At 51.2% G+C, this 24,193-nt stretch overlaps 1 protein-coding gene and 1 long non-coding RNA gene across 10 annotated transcripts in view; one reads left to right on the top strand and one right to left on the bottom strand.

Moving 5' to 3' along the window:
• Positions 1 to 578: 578 nt before the first annotated feature.
• Positions 579 to 3,619, bottom strand: LOC140630116 (uncharacterized). Its single transcript, XR_012027898.1, has 4 exons — positions 3,375 to 3,619; positions 3,063 to 3,152; positions 967 to 1,136; positions 579 to 878 (listed from the first exon to the last, which is right to left on the bottom strand). It is a non-coding gene; the product is annotated as an uncharacterized lncRNA (long non-coding RNA).
• The window catches only part of PIK3CD (phosphatidylinositol-4,5-bisphosphate 3-kinase catalytic subunit delta), a 53,518-nt gene continuing 31,574 nt past the window's right edge, over positions 2,250 to 24,193 (top strand). For 7 of the 9 annotated variants that reach the window (XM_072819728.1, XM_072819727.1, XM_072819722.1 and 4 more), the window contains exon 1: positions 2,250 to 2,388. The gene's annotated coding sequence lies outside the window, so the exon portion shown is untranslated. Of the gene's footprint in view, positions 2,389 to 5,037; positions 5,225 to 24,193 lie in introns of those variants that run through there. The other 2 variants (XM_072819718.1, XM_072819720.1) reach the window with 2 other exon arrangements.

Raw genomic sequence — 24,193 nt, 5'->3', positions numbered from 1 at the left:
GCAGAAGGCAAGTCTATCGGGAACTTGAGAGACAAGGGACAGTGATGACTGTGCTCGATGTTATGGTTGGCATCCATCTCCTGGCACCCCAGGCAACAACAGAGGGAGATACGTCCTATGGTGCTGGTCTCAAAAAGGAAATGTGCTGGGTTTTCAGGAAAGTGAAACTTCTAGGACTGGGGCATAGGCAGCATGCCATGGTCAGAGGAGCAGTTAGACACTGTGTGGCCTCCAAATGATTAAACCTTCCAGAGCCTCGGTTTTCTAATCTGTAAAGTGGGGATAAGCTATCCCTTGGGAGGCTGTTTTAGGGACAGGAGGTAACAATATGAGGAGCGAATCTGAGCATTTGGCACACCTTGGTTCCCCGTGTCGCACATTACAAAGCATGATGCGAATGGCTGTCCTCAGATACTCACTGAAGAGTGCTTTTTAAAAAAAACAAAAATAAAAAACCAGTTCTTTTTTTTAAATATTTATTTATTTATTTATTTTATGATAGACATAGAGAGAGAGAGAGAGAGAGGCAGAGACACAGGAGGAGGGAGAAGCAGGCTCTATGCCGGGAGCCCCCCGGGACTCCAGGATCAGGCCCTGGGCCAAAGGCAGGTGCCAAACCGCCAAGCCACCCAGGGATCCCCTAGTTCTTTTTTTTTTTTTTTAAGATTTTATTTATTCATGATAGACACACACAGAGAGAGGCAGAGGGAGAAGCAGGCATCATACAAAGATCCTGACGTGGGACTCGATCTAGGGTCTCCAGGATCACACCCTGGGCTGCAGACGGCGCTAAACCACTGTGCCACCGGGGCTGCCCTGAAGAGTGCTTCTGAATGATGCAAAAGCATTCCTCACCTGATGGCTTCTTCCACAGAACTCTGAAAGCCAGGGAGTAAATTGTTTAAATTGCAAACTAGCAAAAGCAGGGCTGGGACGGGTGTCGGAAACCTCAGGCGGGCTGCCTACCCTGCCATCAGATTTTCTCTCTGATGTGTCCATTTCTCTTCTGGCTCTTGGCTGTATCTCCCTGGAGTGGGCTGGAGACTTCTTCCGGGGACAGCGAGATGGGCCTGGGGTAGGATGGCCTGGGCTGTGAGCCTCCGATGATTTGTTGGGAAGGATATTAGGGTACATTCCTGGGGACAGACCCAACATTTTTTCTTTTTCTTTTTTAAGGTTTTATTTATTTATTTATTCATGAGAGACACAGAGAGAGAGAGAGGCAGAGACATAGGCAGAGGGAGAAGCAGGCTCCATGCAGGGAGCCGGACGTGGAACCCGATGCTGGAACTCCAAGATCACATCTGGGGCAGGGCGAAAGGCAGGCGCCAAACTGCTGAGCCACCTAGGCGTCCCAACATTCTTTCTTAAAGGGACAATATGGGCCCTTGTGGCTCCTCCACCGGCGTCCTGTTAAGAGTCTAGAGAGCCAGCAGCCTAGATCTCAGAACACTGGAAGCATTGAGTAACCAACGGGTCTTTCCTAATGCTGTCCCCTTTCCTGGCTGCAAAGGGAAGTCTCTGGTCCTCTCTTTGCTGCAGCCAGAGCTGGGCCCATGCTGGTCCCGCGAGGCCGGGGTATTGCTTGGGTAGAAAGAGCCCTTCTGAAACCTCAGGTTCCTCATATCTCCAAGGGGAACAACAGGTGTTTTACTTCCCAGACCCGATTGGGGAGGGTCCTTAAGTCATTGTCTAAGCAACTGACTCTTTGGCCATCACACCCTAGAAGGGTTTGAAGCTACTATTGGAACCTGTCTAATCCCACAACCCCTCTTTGTTCTTTACTCGCCTGAGCTTAGAGGCCATGGCTTTGCTCCAGGGCTGAGCCCATGGGACTTTGCACCTTGGGCCTCCGTTACCCTCCCTCCAGCCCAGCTACCCCACTCTTGGCTCTGGGAGCACTGCCCGGGTGCCTAGAACTGCAGCCACCGCCTCCCTCTCCCGCCCTCCAACCTTTCTCTGGCCACTGTGGAAATTCTTGGTGTGTGAACGTGGAAAGCGTGGGGGTTTTATGGGCTTTAGGACCTTTATTTGGTTGTTTTTCTTTGTATAAAAAGAAAACTTGTTTTGAAGAAGGGCAAGATGCAGCTTCCAGACACCTGGGATGCTGCTCCTCCAGCCGCAGACGGGGTGCGGATTTGGGTGGGTGGAGAGGACGGGGTGGGGGGTGGGGGGGCTGGCGGGCGGCAGGAGGACCTGTTGTTTTTCCTGTTGCAAGTAAAAAGGAAACAAAGTGGGAAGTGGAGTGTGCGGGCTGTCAGCAGGCGGGGCGCCCCCAGCGCGGGCGCCCCGCCTCCCTCCCTCGAGGCTCACTCGCGCCCAGCGCCCTACAGCTCCTAGCGGCCGCCGGGCCGAGCCGCCCAGCCCCTGCCAAGCGCGCCGGGACCGGTAAGCGCTCGCCTCTGGCTGCGTCTGGGGAGGTGGGGAAGAGAGCCCCGGGACCCGGGGCTTCGGGGACCTCGGGGGCCGGCTCGCGGGCGTCTCCGGGTGCGCACAAGCGGCGCGCCCTGGCCGGGTGCGTCTCCGCGTCTGGCGAGCGCTGCAAGGGGCGCCCTCCCGGGGAGGCCGCCGGGACCTGGGCGCGCACCGCTCCCCTGCGCCGCTGCTGCGCGCCCCGCGGGGCCCGCCCGGCAGTTCCCCGGCTCGGCGGGCCCGGGCTGCGCTCCCAGCGGCGGGCGTGGAGCCCGGCGGTGCTCTGCCGCGTGCGCCCTGGCCCGAGCGCCGGCGAGCCGGCAGAGGGTGCGCTCCGGCCGCGCTCCCGCTCGCTGTGCGGCCCCGGGCTCCCGCCCTGGCGCGGGCAGAGGGTGCGCGCCGTCCGCGGCGCGGGCGAGCGGGGACCGGGCGGGGAGCGGCCCGAGCCGAGTGTGCCGGGCGCCCCCCTCCGGCCCCTCCCGGCGCGCCTGGGGGCCCCGGGCCTCGGGCGCCGCTCGCCGCGTGTTTACTGCAGCCGCGGGCGGAGACCTGCCCCCGGATCTGCGGCTGAGCCCGGGTTACGGCGGCAAAACCGCCTCCAGCTTTGCATTTCCGGACTCTTTTCCCCCCCTTCTTTTTAATACTCTTACCCGTAATTCAGCCACAGTGAGGCTTCATCTTTTTTTAAATCGGGTTTCCTGTTTTTATTTAGGCGTCCTTCTCTGCTCCTCGCCTGAAATCTAGGAGAGGGGAAACAAGGAGACCTTTGGTGGGGACCGGGATGCGGGAGCACCCAGCGGCCGATGCTCCGCCCGGGTGGGAGATGGGGTCCATAGGGCCAGGAAAAGACAGACGGGAGGCCCCGAAAAGTACGCTCCGGACGCGACGAGGGTCGGGATGGGATCTCTGGGACTGGGGTCGGGCGCCTGGGGCGGCCCAGGCTGGCGGTCCCGGTACCAGACCTGGTCCCCGGCACGCTCGGGGAACTGCGGTTGGAGCCCTCGGGAGTCCTCGAATGACCGAGCAGCTTTCACTTCGTTCAGGTCCCCTGAAAGTAGAGAGCTGAGGGTCTCGGACCCCAACAGACTATCCAGTGGGGCTGCTTCACCTGCACTCCTGGGGCAGAAAGCCCCATCGCGCCCCCCCCGCCCCCAAATGTGCTGTGCAGTCGCGGGTGGACGCGGGAAGTGTGCCCTCGGGGTGTGTGTGTGTGTGTGTGTGTGTGTGCGCGCGCGCGTGCATAGGTGGGAGGGGAAAGTACGCCTCTCCAAAGGGACCTTGAAACGGGGGATTCATCCCACTGCTCACTTCCAGGAGAGAGGACTGTTGGAGCCCCTGGCAGTGCCTTGGTGTTCTTGCCAAGTGAATGAATGGTACCCTTGGGACCCCCCCCACACACACGCAAAGCATCGACCTTTTTACATACATGTTTTCAGTTGAACAGTCATAGGAGCTGAATGATGTCTCCATTTTCCAGTGGAGGAAACTAAAAGGCCCAGAAAAGTTAAGTAACTCGCGACCCACACAATTTGCAAGTAGCTGATCCAGAACCCCAGTACCTCCCCCCCTTCTCCCACTGAAGCGTTGGGTCATCTGTAGGTGCTGTGGTTTGCAGATTAAGGAGAACATTTTCTAATAGTTCTCTTGGCCTGGGCATGGGGAATCTTGGATGGCCTTTCAGAGATGCAGCCTCTAAGGGACCCACCTCGATAATCCCCTGTTAACCATCAGGTTTGACCGGGACCGGGGTGATTAAGTGTAGATAAAGAATCTTCTGATTAAGGAAGCTGCCACCAAACACAAAGAAATGGGAATAGAACTTTCTCTTCTGCTCTTTAGAGCAGAAGTTTGCCAACGCTTCAGCATTTCCACGCCCTGCTGTGGTTTGATTTTTTTGACTTCAGGATTCCATCCATTCTGCCTCATGAGAACACTGCCTAGCACATGCTGAGGTTGGTTATTTTGCTGCTTTCACAAACTCCTGCAAGTGATGAAAGACACTCTGGGAGGCAAGATGGGAGTGGTGCTCTTGAAACCTTGGCATTGCCTGTTCTGAGACATCCCAGCTTACCTCTTTCTGAGCCCCACTGCCCCCACCTCCTCTGCCCATGTTTGGAAACAGTGCTGACCGCTCTGCATATATAGATGTTTCTGGAATTAGGGCAAGTGCTCCTGAGGTACTCCTGGCCATGCCAATGGTCCCCTTCCACCAGGACTTTTCTCTTGCTTCACTACCATCTAACATCTAACGAGTGTTTATTGAGATCCCCTCCCAGGGGCTGTGCTAAGAACAAGGCAGGCAGGCAGGGAGGGTACCAGCCCCCTCCCCAGGTGGGTGGATCGGCATCTTACAAGACACAGACAGTCCGCCTGAAACTAGAGACCAACCTTGGGCCTCCGTCGCCTGTGCTCTCAACACTGCTTTGTCCAGGGAGTTCATGGGGATTTGAACGGGGGTGTGAGGGGTCAGTTCCTGCTTCACCTTGTTTTTCTTCAATTGCACAGTTAAAGGGAGTTAAAGGGAGAAGTGAATGTGCAACTCATGAGGCAATTCCCCTTTGGCTGGCTTATTTTTCAGAACGATTTTTGTTTAGAGAGCAGTCTCCTCCCTCTCAGAAGCCAGCTGCTTCTGTGGGTCTGGTGATGGGTCGTGGGGCCCCACCAAATGTTTCTTTACCATGGGATCTTAGAAGAGCTCTTTGAGCCACTCCCCAGGGGACAATCATGTTTACCAGCAAAGCTGTTGGAAGGGCATGTCCAGAGCGATGTGCCCCAGGAGGATTGGGGAGCGCCGCCCTGTCTGATGGCGGAGGTATGTAGTCATTGACCACCAGCTACACGATGGCAGAAGCCTGACTTGTCAGGAGGAGAGGGAGACTTCTCCTATTTGTGTCATGGCCAGTGTTTCATAAATGACAAGGGTTGCAAAACTTCTCTCTAAAACTGAATTTTCTTTAATTTGGTTGGTGGAAATCCCCCCCACAATCATATCAGAAATGCTGCCAGTTTCAAGATGGAAAAAAAGAAAAATTGAAAACCCAGGAACCTTCCTCCTCACTCTTTCCTAGCAGACACACACTGTGACTTTCTGTGGGTCCTACCAAAATATGGCAAAATATGGCCCACTCTCACCCTCCCTGGGGGCAGCAGAGTCCCTGGGGTCTGAGGTTGGTGCAGTGAAAGCTCCAGCTGCCCTGGTTTGTGTGCTTGTGAGAACCGCTCCCCTACATACACTCCTTCCCCAAGGGTGATAACCTGGCTCCCTCTGATGAGGCTCAGGATGTCTCCTAGAAATGGGTGCTTCCCAAGGCCGCCTACTTTCTGGGCCAAGAGGGAGAGTGCTTGTAGTAATGGGTGTGGCATTTCTAGAGTGGCATTTCAGTTAGCTTCGGTTTCACTCACTTTGAGGGAAATGCTTTCTCCACTTAGAGAAAATGCCAGGAGAGTGGGGAGTGGGTGGTTAACTTGAGGAACAGCCGCCGGGGAGGGAGCGAGCTGCCTGGCTCAGGCTTAGGCCCAGGCTTGGTCCCGGAATGATGCTGTGTTTGTTGCCTCGGGCCGCCGTAACAAACCACCACAAATTTTGTGGCTTAGAGCAGCAAAAAATGTATTCTCTCACAGTTCTGGAGCTCAGAAGTCCCAAGTCAAGGTGTCAGCCAGGCCTCGGGAAGAATCCTTCCTGCCTCTCCCAGCTCAGGTGGCTCTGAGGCCACACCACCCTACTCTCTGCTCCCTCTTCTTGTCTGTGTCTGTATCTTTCTGCTGTTTCTTAAAGGACACTTATTGCATTTAGGGTCCATCCTTAATTAAATCTGTGGAGATCCTTTCTCTGGATAATGATCTTCCCAAATAATCCACAGGTTCCGAGGGTCGAGACTAGGGCGCATCCTTTTGGGGCCACCATTCAGCCTGCGGCAGATGGACAGGAGCACATTTCTTTCAGTGGCTGCTGGGAAGGTGTTGAACACAATTATCTTTGCAGGAAACCAGCTGTCCCCTGGGTCTGGGCCCTGGGCTGCTGCCTCCTAGTGTCTACCCTTCCTCTCCTATCTCCAGCTTTGTAAACTGGCAGTCCTCCTCCCCAGGGCCCCAAGAGCACAAAAGACAACTTCCAAGCTGGAAGGGGCTACCTGCAGACTAAGTTCTGCACCTGCAGAAATGCCTCCGCCTCCTGGCAGTCCTCCAGTCTCCCTCCTGATCTTCCCTCTTCTCTTCAAGAACTCTGCTCAAGGCCCCTCCCAGCCAGGGCTCCCCCCACCCTCTGTCTGGGGCCACAGAGCACCTCTCATTTTGGAGTTTCCTCTGTTGAGCCGCTCCCCGCCTTCTCTAGAGGTGGGAGCAGGGCTCAGTTTTGTTGCTGCTTCTGCCTGGCCACCCAAGGGGCCCTGGCTGTGGGATGGGTGCTGAGACGGATCAGGAGCTCCCGGGACAGGAGGGTGCAATTAAGGAGTGCTCCAGGGCTCTCTGGAGGATGGGGCCCCTCTCCTGCCACCCCTCCCCCTCCCCACCCTCACCCCCCAGGCTGGAGCAGGGTATGTGTGCATTGCTATGCTTTGCTTTGGTTGTGAAATCTGGGAGAAGTATTTTCTTATCAACAGGGAAGCAAGGTCATAGCCCTGTTATTGCAACTTTGAAAAGTCACTTAAGTGTGGTGGGGTGGGGTACGGAGGTGGTGGTGGGAGTGTTGCAGGGAAGAAGTCCTGTCTTTGGACTGGGTTTTCTTTCTTTTTTCTTTTTCTTAAGATTTTATTTATTTATTCATGAGAGACACACAGAGAGAGAGAGGCAGAGACACAGGCAGAGGGATAAGCAGGCTCCATGCAGGGAGCCCGACTGGGATTCGATCCCTGGTCTCCAGGATCACGCTCTGGGCTGAAGGCGGCGCTAAACCACTGAGCCACCTCGGCTGCCCTCAACCTCTTTTTATCTGCTGAGTGCCCTCTGGCAAATCACATAACCCTCCTGAGTCTCAGAATCCCCAGCTATAGCATTGGTAGAGTAATAGCATCATCCTGTAAGATTTCATATGTTGTCACATGTTTAGTGCCAGACACACAGCCACATGGCAAAACATGCAATGCCTATAAAGGAGCTGGTGCAGGGGCACCCGGGTGGCTCAGTGGTTGAGCGCCTGCCTTCCCCTCAGGTCCTGATTCCCCGATCTTGGGGTCGAGTCTCACATCGGGCTCCCCGCAAAGGGCCTGCTTCTCCCTCTGCCTGTATCTCTGTCTCTCTCTGTGTGTCTCTCATGAACAAATAAAATCTTTATTAAAAAAAAAGGAGCTGGTGGATAGTGGGTGATCCGTAAGTATCATTATCCCATTATCCCAACACAGCCACTCCCAATTTGAGTATCTTTCCCACTTTGGGGGGGTACACATTTGACATAGTTGTACCTAGTAAGCATGTGGGGGTTTTTATATTAATTTTTGTGTTTCAGTTGTAAAATATCCATGAAAAAATTTACCATCTTGATCATATACAGTTCTGTGGCATTTAGCACATTCACACTGTTGTGCAACCAGCACTGCCATCTCCAGAACTTTTTCATCTTGCAAAATTGAAACTCCGTCCCCATTAAGCAATTTTTCCCTCTACCCCCACCATCTGGCAACCACCATTCTATTTTCCGTCTCTATGAATCTGACTGCTATCTGTACCTTATTAGTGGAATCATACAATGTTTGTCCTTTTGTGACTGGCTTATTTCACTTTGCGTAACATCCTCAAAGGTTCATCCCTGTTGTGGCACATGTCAAAACAGGCTTCCTTTTTAAGACTGAATAATGTTCCATGGTGTGTATACGCCACGTTTTGTCTGTCCACACATCTGTCCATGGACACTTGGATTGCTTCTGTCTTTTGGCTATTAGGAATGATACTGCTGTGAACACGGGTATACAAATATTTGTTCAGGTTCTTACTTTGAATTATTTTGGATGCATACCCAGAAGTGGAATTGCTGGATCATATGGTTGGTATTCCTAAGCTTAATTGTTTGAGGAGCAAGGCTGGGCTTCTGTAGTTTGCTTTATTAACTTAATGTTGGCTCATTGGCATGTTTCCTCTTTGCTTCACAACCTAGCCATCCTTCTCAGTGGCATTGTAAGTGTCGAAGGAACACCATCGTTATACCAAGCATCCTCCATTGTGGGACATTTATGTTGCTGTGTGTAAACACATACACACACATGTGCACATGAGACTCAAAATACTGTCGTTGACATTTTCTCATATTTGAGAGTTATTATATCAGGGCACCTGGGTGGTTCCGTTGGTTAAACATCCAACTCTTGGTTTTGCTTCAGGTCATGATCTCAGCGTCATGGGACCGAGCCCCATGTCAGGCTCCACGCTCAGCATGTAGTCTGCTTGAGATTCTCTCTCCCCTTCCCTCTGCCCCTCCCGCTTGTGTGCAAGCTCTTTCTCTCTCAAATAAATAAAAAAAGATCTTTTTTAAAAAGATTTTATTTATTTATTTATTCATGAGAGACACATAGAGGCAGAGGGATAATAAGCAGGCTCCCTGCAAGGACCCCGATGTGGGACTCAATCCCAGGATTCTGGGATCAACCCCTGAGCCAAAGGCAGATGCTCAACTGCTGAGCCACCCAGGTGCCCCTAAATAAATAAATCTTTGAAAAAGAAAAGAATTATTGCATTAAAGACATTGAATATTTTGATGGCTCTTCCTGCTAAATGGTTTACCAAGAAAGACTGGACCAATTTATCCCGATGATACATAATAGTTTCCCCACATGCTCACTAACATTGAATAATATTGGGAAAACATGTTTTACTCCTAGGCCCCAAAGGTAATCATCTGAAACGTGTTTCTCTTATTGCTAATGAGGTTAAACAGCTTCCTTTTTGGCTCTGGCCGTGTGTATAACATGGGGTTTGCTGCAGTGTAATATAGCATTTAAAACCCTGAACTCTGGAATCAGATGCATTCAGATAAAAAACCTTAGCTTCCCCATTTGCCAGCTGTGTGACCTTGACTAGATTACTTACCTTCTCTGATTCTTGGTTTCCTCTTCTGTAAAATGAAGCTAATGAGACCTATTCATAGGATTATGTCAAAGATTAAATGAGAGGGCAGCCCTGGTGGTGCAGCGGTTTAGCGCTGCCTGCAGCTGGGGGCGTGATCCTGGAGACCCAGGTCCCACGTCGGGCTCCCTGCATGGAGCCTGCCTCTCCCTCTGCCTATGTCTCTGTGTCTCTCATAAATAAATAAAGTCTTAAAAAAAAAAGATTAAATTAGATAATGAACATTAGCTAGCACATAGTTGGCAGCCAGGAAATATTAGCTGTTATTGTTCTTACTGTTATTCTAATTTAAGTTAACAAGTCTCCATTCGCCATCAAGATTCATCTTGTTTCATCTAGGGGAGACAGTACACACTTAGGCTGAAGGGATTTAGGTTAAGCACAGGGATCAGTTTCCTGCTATAAACACAGACGGTCCTAGGAGGGAGCTGATAGCCGCCTTCTGGTGAAGTGGGCAGTGTCCTTGACTGTCTGGCTGGATTTGGGCATGAGCCTCTCCGAGGCAAGCAGATGCCAGGGGATGCTTTACCTCCCTGGGAGATGAGAAGAGCTTCGACGGGGTGCCCAGAATCCCAAGGGCCCAACAGGGTTGTTTCTCCAGGACCCTGTTTCCTGCAGTCCTGCAGCCTCCATAGCGTGCAGACGGCAGATAAAGCCACCTTAATGATTGAGTCCAGAGTTTATACTGGTGGCTGTTCCACTACTGATATCCAGATGCTCCTTCAAACAGTTCGGGAAACTGAGGCAGGCATTTCAAGGGCGGGACCTCTGGGCTTTGGTGCCAGCATGGGTCGCTGCCCACAAAGCCAGCTTTTACAGCCCCTTGGAGGAGGGTGGGATGGGAAGCACTTCCCCCGGGGGCAGGAGGGGGATGTCGGTGGAACACACAGCACTTGCACACGCTTGTGCATGCTTGTGCATGCTTGTGCATGCCTACTGCGTGCATTCTCTGCTGCTGCCGACCCAGGTCTGACGGGGAGGTTAACGAAACTGGGATCTGACTCTCAACCTCTTCTCAAGAAGTTTCTTTTGGGGGAAAACATAGAAAACCCTAACTTTCTTTTAGGGGAAAACATAGAAAACCCCAACTTTCCCCGTCACCTGTCTCTATGTTCAGAGCCGATGAAAGGACGAGCAATGCCTCCCGCTTCTGGTGGTTCCTGGGCCCGGGTCCCGAAATGTTTGCTTCCTGTTGTGTGGTGTGGTGAATATTTGAGTAACATAGTCCATCTGCTGTCAGTTGGAAAGCAGTGACGAATTGTGGGCTTTTTAAAAATTAAATGCAGCAGCACATTGAAAATGTGGTAGTTTCTCAAGACGTGTGTGGCTTCATATTTCCAGTGGGAAGCATGGCGCAAGGCACAGCGTTTCAAGAATGGGCTGAAAGGAAGCTGAATGTTAGTGTCAGAAGCCAGAACTTTGGGGCACCTGGGTAGCTCAGATGGTGAAACATCTGCCTTTAGCTCAAGTCATGATCCCAGGGTCCTGGGATTGAGTCCCACTTGGAGATCCCTGCTCAGTGGGGAGTCTGCTTGTCCCTCCTCCCTCTCCTCCTTCTCGTGCTCTCTCTTTCTCTCTCTCAAATGAAAAAATAAAATATTTTAAAAATATATTTTATTTATTTATTTATTCATAAGAGACCCAGAGAGAGGCAGAGACACAGGCAGAGGGGGAAGCAGGCTCCATTCAGGGAGCCTGATGTGGGACTCGATCCTGGTACTCGATCCAGGATCACGCCCTGAGCCTAAGACAGACGTGCTTAACCGCTGAGACACCCAGGTATCCATGATTAAAAAAAAAAAAAAAGTGGGCATCCCGGGTGGCTCAGCGGTTTGGCGCTGCTGCCTTCAGCCCAGGGCCTGCTCCTGGAGATCTGGGATCGAGTCCCACGTTGGGCTCCGGGCATGGAGCCTGTTTCTCCCTCCTCCTGTGTCTCTGCCTCTCTCTCTCTCTCTCTCTGTCTATCATAAATAAATAAATAAATAAATAAATAAATAAATAAATAAATAAATCTTAAAAAAAAAAGAAATAAGGAAAAACCTGTCGCAAGTAACAGGCTCTCCAAAAATGGCTACTTTTGCCATTGGATGAATGAATCCTTGTAGCCCACGTTGTGGGAGCGAATGGATTTCGAGTGATAGGTTCTCTGTCACAGATTGTCTCTCCACTCATCATCTTACTTGACCCTTCCGGGACTGACCCGTGTGGAAGGCACAGAGCAGGTGGCAATAAATGCTACCATTTTATAGGTAAAGGTCGGAATGGCTTTGTCCTTTGTTATCAAGGACAAGTCCTTTGTTATCTGCTCTTCTTAGATGTGTCAAGTCCCAAAGCTTTGTTTTTCCCAGCTTTTTCTAACCCTTCAGCATCTAAAGGAACCTGAGGAACAAGAGCAAAGGAATGAGGGGGTGAGATCTCTCTGGGCCTTTCCTTCCTTCTGCCCTGCAGGAAGTGCAGGGAGGTGGGTGGCAGGAGCAGCCTCTGGGCTAGCCCACCTGGCCAGGCCTGGCAGGTAAGAGCCGCTTGCCAGTGAGGCCTGCCATCTGGTGACCTTGGCTGTGGCAGTGGACACATTGGGTCAGACACCTGTCATTTGTGAGTGGCAGCCGTGAGTCGGGCTACCAAGTAGGCGAGCTGCCCTGGAGGCAGCCGTGCCAGGAGCCCTTGTGCTGTGGGTTTGTGGGAAAGTGGCTAGGGGAACGGTTGGCAGCTGGCGGCAACCTTGACCCTCATGGACCGCGTGTCTCCTGCAGGGGATTGGGATGTGCAATCCTGGCCACAGCAGCCCGCTCCAGCCGTGACCTCACTTTGAAGCTTCCAGTTTTATTTTTAACACTAATGTTAATTTTACATTCTATTCCATGATAAGCTCGTGTTTATTTTACTATGAGGCATATTTCCCCCTAAACATTGAGTCAGATGGATACTCTGGGAAGATGTTTGTATTTTTTCTGTGGCTTCTGCTACTCTTAGGACAGCATCTCCCACTGTAGTTTGAAAGTGTGGATTGGGGCAAAACAGTGTGAAGGATGATTAGCTGCAATCATGACAAGAAATGCATAGTTTAATAGGAACCCTTTGTTCCCTCTGTGATTTGTTGGTTGAGTCACTGAAACTCTGGTTTGTGTAGAGAGTATTAAAATGCTACCCCTCGAATCCATGGGCTCCTGGGTGGCTCAGTCAGGTAAGCTTCCAACTCAATCTCAGCTCAACTCTTCATCTCAGGGTCATGAGTTGAAGCCCCATGTTGGGCACGGAGTCTACCTCAAAAAAGAAATTTAAAGAATAAAATAAAATGCTATCCCTCAAACCTACACATTTTAACCTAAAATGCATACATATATGTTGGTCCACTGACCAGATGCTGGTCCTTGGCCTGGATGCAAGGCCAAGGGCTTCAGCCTGAGTAGGCTGGTCATTTTTGCAGAAGGTCTTCTGCAGGGAATGGGCCCATCAAACTTTGCTCTTTCTCCCCAGACTTTCTCATGCCTTGGCCATTCCACTGCAATGAAAGTTTGTGTTAGTGGCTCTTCTTTATTGGGTTTCTAAAGCATTGTGCTTTGTTGTCATGGAAACAGCTCTTTTCTTACACACCCATATTTCATCTCTTCTACACTGTGTGATCACTAAGGTGAGCAACTAGCATGAGCTTATGTGGGCACAAGCACAGCCAATTCTTATTAGCGGCCAAGGACTGGGACCAGGCGTGTCAGTGCCCCGAGGAGAAGCCTGCTGGCCCCCAGGCTCATCACGCTGAGGCCATCAGCCAGGATGTGTTCAAGAGGGGGCAGAGAGCACAATTCGCTCCAGATTCTGCTGGGAGAGGTCGGGTAGGCTGGAGGGATGGGAAGGACTACAGGGCAGGAGCCAGAGGCGGGTCAGAACTCCCGGCTGAAATTCAGAGGCCCACGCACTGAGAACAGGCACCACCAGCCCTAGAAGGGAGGCATCCGGATCAGTTTATTTTTCTGTGGATCCAATCAGCAAGCGCTCCTCCTTTGGAGCTTCCCCATCAGCCAGCTCGTCACCGCCTTTGTTAACCGTGCTATTTCTTTGATAATTTTTTAAAAAAATGTTTTATTTATTGATTCATGAGAGACACAGAGAGAGGCAGAGACCTAGGCAGAGGGAGAGGCAGGCTGCCTGCGGGGAGCCCGATGGGACGCGGGACTCGATCCTGGGACCAGGGCCACGCCCTGAGCCGAAGGCACACGCTCAACCACTGAGCCACCCAGGCATCCCGCCTTCCCTGTCCTTGCAGGTCCTGCACCTCTGGTAGAGCTGGGACCGTGGGCTCTGGTCCCCTACAGACAGGCCAGGAGGCTGCGGCTTTGGTACCCAACCCCAGTTCCGCCTGCCCATTCCCCGCCTCTGTCCCCAGGAAGCAGGGCCTGGCGTCTGAAATCTCATCCCCTCCTTGCCCAACTCGTGAACCTTTTCCGGGAAGTCCGTCTGAGAGCCCTCAAGTTGCTGGGTGACTGAATCAGGGCAGCAGGACTCTGGTGTCTCTTCAGCCAGGGGCCCAGATCCAGCTCCTTTGCACAGACCCAGGAAGGGTGACGTTCGGGGCAAGGAGAGCAGCCCCTGGAGTCAGCCTGGGTTCTAGTCTGCCTTTCTCAGTCAGTGGTCCTGCCCCGCGTCCCGCTCTCCTCCTTTACAAACAGAAGGCCTGCCCTAGGGGCTTGGCGTGGTGAATGAATGAGCAAAGAGACACGAAGCACCTAGACTTTGCCGGCTGATGGCAGGTGCCCAGGGATGGGTGCTGCTGTCTCATGAGCCATGCAAAGCTGTTGTTCTGGACAGAGTCTGAGCTTAGCCCCAGAGCTCCCAGGGGCAGAAGTGGCCCGGAGACCTGCTCTGGCACAGGAAGGAGGGGAAGGAGGTGACACGAGGGCACTTGCTAGGAAGAGAGCGACCAGATGACGGGTGGTAGAAGGTGTTCAGGGCACTGTGTGTTGTCTCCAACACTTACAAGTTGTGTGTGGACCTGGGGTCTCATGAGAACAGGAGGGGAGGAGGCCATGTAAGCCCATGGCCGATGGGGAAGTGGAGTGTTGAGTGCCTGGGTAGGCAGCCAGCTGCAGAGCCAGACCCAGGAGAATGGGGCAAACCACCACTTAGCTGAGACTCTTTTTTTTTTTTTTTAAGATTTTATTTATTTATTCATGAGAGACACACACAGAGAGAGAGGCAGAGACAGAGGCAGAGGGAGAAGCAGGTTCCATGCAGGGAGCCCAATGCGGGACTCGATCCCAGGACTCCAGGAACATGCCCTGGGCCAAAGGCAGGTGCCCAACTGCTAAGCCACCCAGGCATCCCTAGCTGAGACTTTTTTTTTTTAATTTTTATTTATTTATGATAGTCACACACAGAGAGAGAGAGAGGCAGAGACACAGGCAGAGGGAAAAGCAGGCTCCATGCACCGGGAGCCCGACGTGGGATTCGATCCCAGGTCTCCAGGATTGCACCCTGGGCCAAAGGCAGGCGCCAAACCGCTGCGCCACCCAGGGATCCCCCTAGCTGAGACTATTGAGAAGGGGACCCATCTCCACTGCCCTCCCCCGTGTGTGTGTGTGTGTGTGTGTGTGTGTGTGTAATTAGCTTAGGGGGTCAGGACAGAAGAGAGAAGTAGAATTTGCAGTTTTGAAAGATATTAACTATTTGGGGGTCTTTTAAATTATTTATTTATTTATTTTAAACGATTTTATTTATTTATTCATGAGAGACACAGACTGAGAGAGAGAGGCAAAGACAGGCAGAGGGAGAAGCAGGCTCCTTGTAGGGAGCCGGACGTGGGACTTGATCCCAGGTCTCCAGGATCAGGCCCTGGGCTGAAGGCAGTGCTAAACCCCTGAGCCACCAGGGCTGCCCTTGGGGGTCTTTTTAAAAAGTAAAAAAAAATTGTGGGGGGCTCTTGCTATTGGGGAAATCTAGATCTGGGTATTATAAGCTGGGATCTTGCCTCTGGTAGTTCTTATTTTTTATTTTATTTTTTTAAGTTTTTCTTTCTTTCTTTCTTTCTTTCTTTCTTTCTTTCTTTCTTTCTTTCTCTTTCTTTTTTTTTTTTTTTTAAAGATTTTATCCATTTATTCATGAGAGACACAGAGAGAGCGAGAGCCTGAGACACAGCAGAAGGGGAAGCAGGCTCCATGCAGGAGCCCAATGTGGGACTTGATCCAGGGTCTCCAGAATCACGCCCTGTGCCGAAGGCAGGCGCTAAACCGCTGAGCCACCCAGGGATCCCCCTGTGGTTGTTTTTAATATATGTGCTCTGTTTTATAAATGTGTGTATGTATGTATCCTATTTACTTTTAATTGTATAGGATCCATGCAAGCTAGTCATGAGAAGTTTGTAAGATATAGATTTATGAAAGGAAGAAAAAAAAATCCATCATCTACTTATCCTATAAAACCCCACCACCCAATGGTCTAATCTTTTTCAGATCTTAAATCCTTTTGAAAATCTGCTAAAGATCATAGACCATTCCCCCAGAGAAAGGCTCCTACAGTATAATGTCAGGGGTTTCCTGTGTATCCCCAAGTTCATCCTAGATTCATTAGGATGCACTGAGGGACTGTCTGGGTCCAACCACTTCTCTGCATTATGGGATGCTGCCTTCAAAACTCTCAAAGGGGGATCCCTGGGTGGCGCAGCGGTTTGGCGCCTGCCTTTGGCCCAGGGCGCGATCCTGGAGACCCGGGATCGAATCCCACATCGGGCTCCCGGTGCATGGCGCCTGCTTCTCCCTCTGCCTGTGTCTCTGCCTCTCTCTCTCTCTCCGTGTGACTATCATGAATAAATAAATTAAAGAAAAAAAAAAAGAAAAAAAAATAAAAACTGTCAAAGGCCTGAGAGGGGCAAAAGATCCCAACACCCCTGAGGCCTGTGTAAGATATGCTTGCCCAACAACTTGTTCAAAGTCTGCTTTGAGAGGAGCCTGGGGGGCTCAGCCACTTAAGCATCTAACTCTGGATTTCGGTTAGGCCATCATCTCAGGACCGAGCCCCATGTTGGGTACATTGAGCATGGATTCTGCTTGAGATTTTGTCTCTCCCTCTCCCTCTGCCTACCCACTCCCCCAAACCACTCGTGTGCTTTCTGTCAAAAAAAAAAAAAAAAAGTCTGCTTTGAAGCTACTTCTGTTTTCAGCCTTGACCACCTCTTAGGTACAATGTACAAGTTTGCTCTGTGCTGTTTAAATCTTTTCTTTTTTTTTTCTATTTTTTTAAGATTTTATTTATTTATTCATAGAGACACAGCTAGAGAGAGAGAGGCAGAGACCCAGGCAGAGGGAGAAGCAGGCACCACGCAGGAAGCCCGATGCGGGACTCGATCCCGAGTCTCCAGGATCACGCCCTGGGTTGCAGGCGGCACTAAACTGCTGCGCCACCGGGGCTGCCCCTAAATCTTTTCTTTTGTCTTAAATTCACTGCTCCTTTTGGGGGTGCTTTCAGCAAGGACTGACTTACCTGGATCATTTGGTGACCCTCTCTTGTAAGGTCAGCTCATTTATGGAGCCAGCTGACCTTTGGGACACTTGTAACCTGTGGCTTTGTGGCCCTCCCTTCTGTGTTGAAGAGCCTTGGCTGGGGCAGGTGGAAGGGCCTAGGAGAGGTGGGCGTACGTCATGGGTGGGTAGCGTCATTTACGGAGGATGGGGAGTCAGGACCATGCCCAGGCTCAGCATGTTGGGCCCCAGGCAGGGTCTTCCAGATTAGCAGGCAAACCTCCTTTTGCCAGGTCGGGGGCAGGGGTTTGTGTGGCTGGCCCCGAGCATCCCATACTATGGCACCCGAGGCATTGATTAGCTAGCTATATCCTGTGACCTTCGCACCATGGTCTCTGCCCCAAGCATGGGGAGACCCCTCCACTTCCTTTCCTCAGCCTTGTCAATGGTGGGCATCCCTAGGTATCACTCCCTACTTGAGACCTTGCCTGAGCCCCTCCTCCTCCTTTTTTAATAAAACAAGCTTTTGGGACACATGGGTGGCTCAGTGGTTGAGCATCTGCTTTCAGCTCAGGATGTGATCCTGGGTCTGGGGATTGAGTCCTGCATCGGGCTCCCTGTGAGGAGCCTGCTTCTCCCTCTATGTCTCTGCCTCTCTCTCTGTGTCTCATGAATAAATAAATAAAATCTTAAAAATAAAAATTAATAAATAAAACAAGCTTTCTATATCACTTAATGTACACAATTCCATGGTTTTCATTATTCACAGAGTTGTACCACTTTCACCGGAATGGATTTTAGAACATTTTCATCATTCTAAATGTTTATTTATTTATGATAGTCACACAGAGAGAGAGAGAGAGAGAGAGGCAGAGACATAGGTAGAGGGAGAAGCAGGCTCCATGCACCAGGAGCCCGACGTGGGACTCGATCCCGGGTCCCCAGGATCACACCCCGGGCTGCAGGCAGGCGCTAAACCACTGCGCCACCCAGGGATCCCCATTTTCATCATTCTAATAAGAAACCTCATACCCATTAGCCCTCCCTCTCCACTTCTCAGTCTTCCCAGCCCTAGGCAACCATGAATCTACTTTCTATGTCTATGGACTTGCTTATTCTGGACATTTTGTGTAAGTGAAATCATACAGGATGTGGTCTTTTGTGGCCAGCTTCTTGCACTCAGCCTGTTGCCTTTTCTTTAGAAACACGTCTGACTCATACAGTTACAGTAGAGGGGTTTATACCAATCTATTACTCTGTCACAAGTATTGATGGGGCATCTGTTGTAGGAAGCAGGTGCTTGACCACACAGCAAGGAACACAGCAGCCATGGATGGTGTATTCGTTATCTACTGCCATGTAACAAATTACCCCAAAACTTAGCAGCTTAAACAACAAACACTAATTATCATCTCACAGTTTCTGTGGGTCCAGAATCTGGAAGCGGCTGGGGCTGCCGGTGTCTAGAGCTGGTTTGTTGGCAGATCTCCGTGACTGTCCTGCTGATGGCCAGATATCTCCATGCGCACCCCCCGCCATGTGGGCTTCTTCACGGGGCAGCTTGAGTGGCCTTACAACATGGCAGCTGGTTTACCTCATAGTGAGAGAAGAGAGACAAGGAGCAGAAGACTAAAGCTGCATAGTTTCTGTGAGCCAGATCTTTTTTTTTTTTTAAGATTTATTTATATACTTATTCATGATAGACAGAGAGAGAGAGAGAGAGAGAGAGAGAGAGAGAGAGGCAGAGACACAGGAGGAGGGAGAAGCAGGCTCCATGCTGGGAGCCCGACGTGGGACTTGATCCCAGGACTCCAGGATCGCACCCTGGCCAAAGGCAGTGCTAAACTGCTGAGCCACCCAGGGATCCCCGTGTGAGCCAGATCTTGAAGGTGACCTGCCATCACTGCCAGATTCTTTGTGTCACACAGACCCATCCTGCTATAATGTGGTGGGGAGCTGCAAGGAGGGGTGAATACCAGGAGGAGCAAGTAACTGGATATGGTTTCATGTGGACAATGGCTCTGACAGTAGTCATCTCCCAGCCCGCTTGTTCATAAAAGGCCCCCCAGGCTGCCTCTGAATGAGCCTTGGGTCAGCTGTGAGTTCTGTGGGTTCCATGCTCCACTTGGGCCTCTTCTATCTTTCCCTGCCCTGTATCTGTAACCAGGGAATGTAGCGTGTAATTATTATTATTTTTAAAAAGATTTTATTTATTTATTTATTTATTTATTATTTTAAAAATATTTATTTATTCATGAAAGACACACACACACACACAGAGGCAGAGACACAGGCAGAGAGAAGCAGACTCCATGCAGAGAGCCTGACGTGGGACTCGATCCCAGGTCTCCAGGATCACACCCTGGGCTGAAGGCGGCGCTAAGCCGCTGAGCCACCTGGGCTCCCCTATTTATTTATTTATTTGACAGGAGAGAGAGAGAGGGAGAGAGAGAGAGCCCGCGCGAGCAGAAGCAGGGGGAGCTGTAGGTAGACAGAGAGAGGGAGAAGGAGAAGCCGACTCCCCGCTGAACAGGGAGCCCAATGTGGGGCTCTATCCCAGGGCCCTGAGATTATGACCTGAGCTGAAGGCAGCCACTCAACTGACTGAGTCACCAGACGCCCCTGCGGCGTGTGATTATGTACATTGCACTTGGTGCCACCAGATTTATCCACTTCATGTAGGATAATTTTTTACAATTTTCCAGGTATTTGTGAATTCTGTTTGCATTCTTATCAAATTGATGAGCCAGCTTTTGGATTTCCTTTCATGTTGTCCAGAAGGATATTGAGTAGATGAGTCCCCAGGAGCCATCCCAGTGGGTCTGACACTCCCCACCATGGCACTGGGTCGCACCATCTCACAGAAGTCACTGGAGACACCTTTCCCGATGGCCCTTGAGACTGTCTTGAGGGGTAGATCAGGTCTTGTTAAAATGAGCATGTATCATGCATTAAAAAACTGAGCCTCAAACCCTAAAGTAGTAGGGATATTTGTTGTGAGAAGCAGTTTTAGGCTCAAATACACTTAGAAGCTTCCCACAGAGCGGCTAGCAGATCAGTTTCGCGAGTCCCCAGGGTATCTTCCGTGAGCCTTGATGTGTGACTCACACAATGAACGCCCTGTTGGTCCCTTTACCCCCTTACTCCGATTTCTCCCAGGACGGATTCGCAATTGATCTTTTCCACAAACAAGGGATAGCTTTTCTTCTATAAAAGCTATAAAGAAGTCTAAGACGTGGTGTCCTCCCATGAGGATCACATTCTGGAATTGGACAGACCTAAGACTGCAGGAAACGGTTGCAGAATGCAGTGTGTCGCCGGATGCTCCGCTGCGAGGTCCTGGCTGGAAGCCCCCTTCCAGATGCTGTCCCATTGCCATTTGCCTCGCTGGCCGAGCTGGGCACGGGGTGCCGGCACCCGCTTTCACAGATGAGGAAACCGCTCTGGAGTGGTTAGGCAACTCCTCCAAATCCAGCTCTAACCCCAGGGCTCCTGCTCCTACCTTCTGCGAGAGAGTCCCTGCAAGCAGGAGTGCTTTTGGTATACACTTGGGAGAGTGAGCATTGCGAACAAGAGCATCTTTTTTTTTTTTTTTTTTTTTTCCTCTGCTGCTCCCCTGTCCACCCCAGGTCACAAACTCAGAAAGTCTCAATTAAGGCAGACTTTTTGTCTAAGCTTGGAGACTTGGCTAAAGGAAAAAAGAAAAAAAGCTCCAAATTCTAATTAACTTTGCTTTTTAACTACAGATGAGCCACTTTTTGAATTAACTGGGGGGTGAGAGTCTCAGAGATTAATGGAAATATGTGAAGATGGCAGGGAACAGGGGCCAGACACTCCTATAATTAGGCTCCCTCATCTGTGTGCCTGGAGAGTAAAAAGATCAAGGGAAGAAAGCCATGGGGGGATTATATGAATAACTGGGGAAGCTATCTCTCCCCTTTGAGGAGGATTATTTTCCAGAGTCCTCCTGTTTTCCCTAAAAGAATTAAAAACATTTAGCTGGGTTTTTTTTCTTGTTAGTTGCATCTTATTTTTACTGACTGGAGCATTCCTGTTCTCGACTCTACTCTGCATCTTCTCTGATCACACTTAAAAATGCTGTAGGGCAGGAGAATAAATTCCCCTCTATCCTTCTAGATTCTTGGCTCAGAACCCTCCACCCCATGATAAAAAGACAGATTATTGTGAGAAAAACAAACTTAATCACTAAAGTATGGGAGCCCCACAAAAATGTGAGATTCAAAGAAGTCACTAGAGCAGGAAACTTTATATTTTTTATTTTATTTTTAAAAAGACTTTATTTATTCATGAGAGACACACAGAGAGAGGCAGAGACACAGGCAGAGGGAGAAGCAGGCTCCTCAGGGGACTCGATCCCAGGACCCCAGGATCACACCCTGAGCTGAAAGCAGATACTCAACCACTGAGCTACCCAGGCGTCCGACCTTTATACTTTTTAGACAAAGATACAATAAATTCATGAAAGATTGACAAGACAAAGGGGTTCGGGCTTTGGGCAGTAAAATGGTGAATGGCATTCACCAGTAAAACGGTATTTATATGGTCTTCTTGGCCCTAAATCTCCGGCCTCTGGTGAGTAGCCCGCCTTCTACCCTCCCAACCCCCCCCCCCCACCTCGCCCCCTACAGGGAGGGGTACTTTTCACAAGCAAGATTTATCCCCTGTTTTCAGGAGGACAAAGGAGGTTCAGGGTGTCTTTCTTGCACTGCTGTTTCTCAAATACCTTTAATTCAAGATATTCAGTATCCCAAAGTGGCATGGATGGAGGTGATAAACCCCTACAGTGCAGAGTGCCAAATGTGAAAGGCTGGTGTTTGGGATTTTGGTGGGCAGCTGGGAGAAGTTGACATTTGCTCACAGTGAGGTTACCTGGAAGTGTCATGAGAGAAGGGGGGGTGGTGACTAAGATAAGCTTCCCTCTTCTGGAGCTTGGTGATTGAAGCAAGGGTTCTCAGGCATGGGAGCAGAGGCTCCTCTGGTTTCCTGCCTCATGCTTGGGAACTTATAAAGAGGATCCAGTCTTTTAGCTGTAGCAAGTAGTAGGGCGGGAATCTAATTTCTCTATTTACTCTGATTTCCTAAGAGTGGTGAAACTTATTTAGTCACTAAACAAATTTATTTATGCCCTCATCTGTATTTCAGAAAGGATTTAACATTCCTGAGCCCTGAATGAGGCAGGAATCGGACACTTTGGTATTCCTTTCCTCTCTGCCACCAATTGATCGTCGAGCATAGCACTCCACCTCTTTATGTTTCCCATCAGTGAGAGCAAATGCTTTTTGAGCAATTACTGTACACACCCGACACTGTTCTAGAGGCTTTCCACTCACCTGTATTAATTCACTTAATTCTCTCCCAAACAAATTATTACATTATGCGTCTTTCTGGATTTGTTAGTGTGGTTCCAGTACATGGTTGTAATACAGGCAGGATGACTTTTTGTGGCTTCTGCCATTTTGAAGAATGCTGGCTTTTCCTCTGGGCTCCAGAGAAGATGGTACCTGACGCCCCCAGTTTGGACCCCAAGCCATGTCATTGGGTTCCCCTGCTGATAAGGACCTTGTCTTTGCACTTGACTTTCATGCTGGAAAGGAAGGCAAGTCTGTAGGACTGGGCCCCTAAGGAGAAGGGCGCCCACTGTGTGCATGGGGGAGTGGAACCCAGGAGCCTGTCTGCCCACGGAGAATCTCTCCCCGATGGGGAGATGGTGATGGGATCGGCAGTGTAGAGTCGTTATTCTTCCCCAGTTGGGGGTTGTTGGGGATACTGACCCCCAGCCAGGATGGCTGTCAAAACTCCCAGCTCAGTCCGCCTATCCAAGGTCGGGCCGTGACTCCTGGCAGCTTATTTCTCATCCTCATACTACACCTCCACCCCACCCCACACCACCCCCGCACCCCCCACACTCCTTGCCTGTGGGTCAAGGACAGCCCAGCTGGAGGCCAGTCCTCCACCACCCAGACCTCCTTCAGACTGTCTTCTGCCTCACGGTTCCCCTTCCCAGACTGGGGGGAGGAGTGAAGGGCAAAGTAGAAGAAGCCAGCGAGTGCAGCCCTGGTGGGGAACGGGTGGCATGCTGGGCAGTCTGCATCCAGTGGCCCAGGATCCTCCAGCGCAGGCCCATGTCACCTGCCAAGTGGACAGCCACGCTGCACCGAGTAGGTGGCAGAGCGAGGCTTAGTGTGTGAATGTGCGTGATGGGTGTGTGTTTGATCTCAGTGTCTGTCAGCGTGTGTCAGCTTATGTAATTGTGTGTGTGGGGGTGTGTCTTGGTGAAAGTGCATCCGTGTGTGCCATTGATCTGTGTCTGAGTGCATGTGAGGGAGTGTGTGACTTGACGTGTGTCAGCTTACGTAATTGTGCCTGAGTGTGTGTGTGTCTGAATGTGTATGGGAGTGTTTGCTTTGTGTGAATGTCTGTGACATACGGGGCTGGGATGGGGAGGGGTGCCCCCTCCTGCCCTGAGATGCCACGGATGCTGACCACAGCCCTGACAGGGTCGCCAGGTGCTGGGGGCGGAGACACCAGGGTCACCGAGGGTGGCGGGACCCCCCACAACGCAGCGGCGGGGTCCTGTCATCCCAGGCTTCTTCAAGAGTCCAGGAGCTTAAAGCTGTTTGTGTCCTTTTCCTCCTCGCCTGCACCGGGCAACGCTGGGGCGGAATGGACGGGCCCTGCGGGCGGCACCTCACCTGGACCCTCGATGCAGGCCGAGACGACCACCAGAGTGGTCCTCAAACCACTTTCCTCATCCCTACGCCCGCCGCACCCGCTGGGACACCCGGGGAGGGGGTGGATTCTGAACCCACACTCCCTCCTTCCCTTGCGTTCCACGGTGGCAAAGCTTTAGGTCTAGGGCTCTGGACCCCGAGGAACATTCTGAGGGCCACCGCACGGGACTCGGCAGGGCAAGAAGCCTAGCAGTTCTGCACCAAACCACGGCGGTTCCGAGGCTAGCTCTGCGCCCGGCCCTGTGTGCTTTCGAGGGGTCAGCTGCTTGCCCTCGGGGCTTCAGGGTTCACACTGACACCCCGAGGGCAAACAGCACGCACCTCGCAGGCGGATGCCTGGGTTGCCTGGAGCGCTGTGTGCAGTGCGGGGCAGAGGGTCACTGCGTTATTGCACCAGCGCCCGCCAGCGCGCCGGGAGTTCGTTGTAATGAATGGAGGGACTAGCGAAGGTCCCCGGCAAACCCATTTACCTTCTGAATCCGACCCGTGCGGGGAACCCCGACGGAAAGGAAGGCCCAGCGGCTGGGGAAC

The sequence above is a fragment of the Canis lupus genome, chromosome 3, assembly GCF_048164855.1.
Source record: "Canis lupus baileyi chromosome 3, mCanLup2.hap1, whole genome shotgun sequence".
NCBI classification, from domain to species: domain Eukaryota; kingdom Metazoa; phylum Chordata; class Mammalia; order Carnivora; family Canidae; genus Canis; species Canis lupus.
This window is presented reverse-complemented; position numbering and strand designations above follow the sequence as displayed.